Source organism: Penaeus vannamei, chromosome 37, assembly GCF_042767895.1.
Source record: "Penaeus vannamei isolate JL-2024 chromosome 37, ASM4276789v1, whole genome shotgun sequence".
NCBI classification, from domain to species: Eukaryota; Metazoa; Arthropoda; class Malacostraca; order Decapoda; family Penaeidae; genus Penaeus; species Penaeus vannamei.
In genome coordinates, this window is record NC_091585.1 from 22,573,945 (window position 1) to 22,580,321 (window position 6,377).

Genomic DNA, 6,377 nt, shown 5'->3' on the forward strand with positions numbered 1-6,377 from the left:
CCTCTCCCTCCCTCGTGTGCAATTTGCCTTTCCTTCCTGTTTCTATTTCTCTCCTTCACTTTCCTTTTTCATTTAATTCATTTCATCCCACGTTTCTCTGACTCTTCCATTATTCCCCTTTTCCTATTGTCCATTACTAAGATTCACGCAGAGGAAACAGTGTATCATAGAGGAAAGTGGAACGTAAAGCAAAAGTTCAAATAATGTTTTTTTTGTTGTTGTTGTATTTGATTACTGTCGTTTCAATTCTTGTCTTTGTTTTATTGTTGTTGCTGCCATGATCGTTGTTATTATTATAGTCGCTGTTTTTTGTTGCTGTAGTACAGATTCAAATAATGTTTTTTTATTGTTGTATTTTTTTACTTTCGTTTACATTCTTGTCTTTGTTTTATTGTTGTTGCTATGGTCGTTGTTATTATCATAGTCGTTGTTTTTGTTGCTGTTTTTCTTACTATCACCGACATAATTATTATTCACACTACCGTAAAGATTATCACTATGATCATTAGTCTTATAATGACATATTCATTATCATGGTCATTGTCATTCCTACCACTACAAGCACGTACACAACCACACGCAAACAAGCATGAGTACATGCACGCAAGCACGAACACGTCCCCATACACAAATGCAAAGTAAAACGTGCACATACGCTCGCACACACATACACACATACATATAAATACACTCTCTCACACAGACACACACAAACACATACAGACACACACACAAACACACACACACACACACACACACACACACACACATACACACACACACACAAACACACACACACACACACACACACACACACACACACACACACATACACACACACACACACACACACACACACACATATAAGCACACACACACACACACACACACAAACACACACACACAAACACACACAAACAAACAGACACATAAACACAAACACAGACACACACACACACACACACACAAACAAACACACACACACACACACACCCAAACACAAACACACACACAAACAAACACACACACACACACACACACACACACACACACACACACACATACACACACACACACAAACAAACACACACACAAACACACACACACACACACACACACACACACACACACAAAAACACACACACACACACACACACAAACACAAACACATACACACACACACAAACACACACACACACACACATACACACATACACACACACCTCAGATAAAATTCCTGCTACGTTCACCACAGAGTAAAGCAGCTTATTCACTGAAATAAGCTTTTAATGTGGAAACAGCTCATGGCAATAAAAAAAAAAAAGAAAAAAAACAAAAAAACACGCGACTGACTAACAACATAATATGAAAATTATTTAAAAAATCAGGAAAAAGGAAATTAGAATGAAGAGAGTGAGACGCAAGTAATGTAATGGAAAACATTGAGAAATGAAAATAAAATGGGAGAGAATTAGACTATCATTAATGAAAATGAAATAACGAATGAATGATAATATTAAAGCGAATAATAATACAAAAAAGAAAACGTGGAGTAAGATGGATAGAATTAGACCTACATAAATGAAAAAACATCGAATGATTACAACAAAATACAGAAATATGAAAAAAATTACAGAATGGAGCTAGACCTATATTGATGAAAAAAAATCTAAATACTACAACAAAAAGCTGAAAAGACGAAAAAACAAACAAATAACAGAATGGAATTAGACCTACATTAATGGAAAAATATCTAAATACTACAGCTAAAAAAAAAAGACTGAAACTAGACCTATAACGAGAACAAAACACATAAATACAACAACAAAAAGCTGAAAAACGAAAATAAATAACAGAATGGAACCAGACCTACATTAATGGAAAAAATATCTAAATACAAGAAAAAAAAACGAAAAAAAATGGAACTAGACTTTTCCATTAACGAAAACAAAACACCTAAAAAAATGAAAAACAAAACAAAACATGAATACCACTCTAATCGGTGTCTGGTGTTATTACTATTACCTTATTATCATATTCATTATTATAATTATCATCATCATCATTATTAGTAGTACAATTATTATCATCATCATTATCATTAGTACAATTATTATCATCATCATCATTATCATTACCATCATTGATATTATCATTATAATAATCAACATCACCATTATGATCAAAATTCTCCTTATAATCATTAGTATAATTGGTATAATTTAAATGAAACCCAACATGAATACAATTATTATCATCATTGTGATTATTATTACCATCATTGATATTACCATTATGACAATCTTCATCACCATTATTATTATAATTCTCCTTATAATTATCATTACTATAATAATTATCATCAAAGTGAAACCCAACATGAATACAGTTATTATCATCATCATTATTATTATTATGACAATCTTCATCACCATTATTATTATAATTCTCCTTGTAGTTATCATTACCATAATTATCATCATCAAAATGAAACCCAACATGAATACAATTATTATCATCATCTTTATTATTATCATTATGATCATCTTCATCACCATAATTATCATAATTCTCCTTATAATTATCATTACTATAATTATCATCATCAGAAACTCAACATGAATACAATCATCTTTATTATTATCATTTTGATAATCTTCATCACCATTATTATCATAATTCTCCTTATAATTATCATTACTATAATCATCATCATCAGACACCCAACCAGAATAGCGCCAGAATCGCACAGTAATCATAAACTCCGCAGATTGACAACATCGTCCAAACTGACTGACAGCATGACATGACTGACAGCAGCAGAACGAAACCCATCACTCTGAAACAGTTCATTATCACCCAGTGTTAGTTAATCATTACGATTGACTGTCTCATTAAGATACCAAAAAGCAGCTGACATTTCCAAGTGATGTTTATAATGGCATATTGCGCTGTGTTTAATCCTCTTTTTCCAACATGTCTGGGAACTGTGGGAAAATCGGCGTAATCTGATGTAAATAAGAGAGATTTTCTGCTGCTGCTCTGTTGCTGTTATTGTAATCGTCATAATCATTATTATCAATATCATTACGCGTATCATTATTACTATCACTGCTACTACTGTTATCCTTATCATTATTATTGTTTCTATCATTAACATTTTATCTAATATTATCATAATCAAAATTATTACTACTACTTTTAATACTTTTTCTATTATCATAATCACTATTGTTGTTATTTTCATTCATATTATTTTATTATCATTCCTATTATTCTATTATGATTATCATTACTATTACTACTATTATCATTCTATATGTTACTATTGTTGACATTGTAACTGTAATTGTTACAGTTATGTTTATTGTCATTATTGCTATTATTATTATAATAATCATTATTATTATTATTCACAACTTTATTGTCATCATCATTACTATAGTTATAATCATAACTACAATCATTAACACTCTTCTTGTCATCATTGTAATTACCATCATCATCATCACTATCATCATTATCATCATTAACATTTTTGTTAATTATCATTAGTTGCATCATTATCCATAATAATGCCAACAGTAAAACAAAAACAAAAATCATCACAACCACAACCACTATCGCCACTACTACCACCACCAACAGCAACAACAACATTACCACCACCACCACCACTAACACCACCTACACCATCAACACCACCACCAAAACCTCAACCACTACTACTACCACTACCTCCGCCTGCGCCACCACCACCACAACCTCAACCACTACTACTACCACTACCTCCACCTGCGCCACCACCACCACAACCTCAACCACTAACACCACCACCACCACAACCTCAACCATCACCACTACAACCTCCACTACCATCGCCACCACACCACAACCACCACCACAACCTCAACCACCACCAACAACAACAACGGCACCTCCACCACCATCACCTCAACCAGCAACACCACCACAACCTCCACCACCAAAATAACCTCCACTACAACCACCACCACCACCACCACCTCCACCTCAACCACCACCACAACCTCCAACCACTACCACCACCACCACCACCCCCTCCACCGCCTCCAACCTCAACCACCACCAACAGCAACAACAACGGCACCTCCACCACCACCACAACCACCACCACCACCTCCTCTTCCACCTCCACCTCAACCACCACCACAACCTCCAACCTCCCAACACCACCACAACCTCCACCACCACCACCACCTCCTCCTCCACCTCCTCCTCCACCACCACCACCACAACCTCACCCCCACCATCATCCCAACCACCACCACCACCTCCACCACCACCTCCACAACCACCGCACCCAACAACAACACCAGCAACAGACAGACTAATGGTAAATAAATAGATAAACCATGATAATAACATTACAAACACAAATCCCATTAACTAGACAAAGGGCAAGGTCACTCAGCCACGGAGCGAAGGGAGGCACGGAAAGGGTCAGAATAGGTCAAATTAGGTTAACATAAAAGGGAAGAAAGAATGAAAGAAAAGAAAAAGACGAGGAAAGAAAGAATTAGGGGGGGGGGTGGCTAGAGAATGGAAGGAAAAGAGGGAGATAAAACAATAGAGAGAGAGAGGAGGTGGGGAGAGGGAGAGAGAGAGAGAGAGAGAGAGAGAGAGAGAGAGAGAGAGAGAGAGAGAGAGAGAGAGAGAGAGAGAGAGAGAGAGAGAGAGAGAGAGAGAGAGAGAGGGAGAGAGAGAGAGAGAGAGAGAGAGAGAGAGGGAGGGAGGGAGGGAGGAGGAGGGAGGGAGGAGGGAGGGAGGGAGGGAGAGAGAGAGAGAGAGAGAGAGAGAGAGAGAGAGAGAGAGAGAGAGAGAGAGAGAGAGAGAGAGAGAGAGAGAGAAGAGAGGAGAGGAGAGGAGAGAGAGAGAGAGGGAGAGAGGGAGGGAGGGAGAGAGAGAGAGAGAGAGAGAGAGATAGAGACAGAGAGAGAAAGAAAAAAAGAGAGAGAGAGAGAGGGAGAGGGAGAGGGAGAGGAAGAGGGAGAGGGGGGGGAGGGAGGGAGGGAGGGAGAGAGGGAGAGGAAGATATATATTATTATATATATATATATATATATATATATATATATATATAGAGAGAGAGAGAGAGAGAGAGAGAGAGAGAGAGAGAGAGAGAGAGAGGGAGAGAGAAGAGAAAAAATAAAAAGAAAGGAGAGGAGACACAGGCATACAAAATACAATAAAAAATTAGGTGAGGCCGTAATAAATTATTAGAGAAATAGAGCAAATGGAAAGGAGAAGAGGAGAATGATGGAGAAAGAGAAGGAAAATAGAAAGGAGAAAAGACAAGACCAATAAAGGCATAGATATCTACTCACACTTACATACATTATCATACATACATACTAATTCAAATTTGTATTTATACTCATTTATGCATACATACATAATTATACACGCACTCATACAAACATAAATAAAAACTCATACATGCACACAATCATAAATACATACTTATAAACTTATGCATGAATACATACAAACTCATTCATGCCTGCATGCATGTATAAATACATACACATACGCATACATACATGTATACTTACATTCATGCATGCATACTCACACATACATACACATTCATACATAAATACACATATACACACGCATGCATACTCATACATGCATACACATTCATACATAAATACACATACACACACATGCATACTCATATAAACATACATATACATTCATGCATAAATACACATATACAAATACACATGCATACTCATACACATATACAAATACACATGCATACTCATACATACATACATGCACATTCATACAAAAATACACATACACATACATACACACACATACACACACACACTCACATAAATACACACAAACACACACACATACTCATACACACATACAACCTCACACACGCATACGTAAGTCGCCGCCAGTAAATAATTGACAGCGAATCGTGGGCGGCACTGTGCGTGCGAGACACCCACGACTGGCACTGGCACTGTCGACGCCTGGCACTGTTTTTCGTATTGCGTCTGTCAGCGATGGCGGGCGCTGCCTTGCTCGAGTTCATGCAGATATGTGCTTATTCTGACGCTTATTTGGATTTTGGGCGTGACGGATCGGGTTGATTTTGTGTTTTTTGCTTTTATTCTTGTTTTCTTTGGTTCTATTTTTGTATTTTTTGTTTTCTTTTTATTTTTTGGTTTTTGGTTTTTCTTTTTTGGTTTTATTTTTATTTTTGGTTCTATTTTTGTATTTTTGGTTTTCTTTTTCTTTTTGGTTTTTGTTTTTCTTTTTTGGTTTTCTTTTTCTTTTTTGGTTCTATTTTGTATTTTTGGTGTTATTTTTCTTTT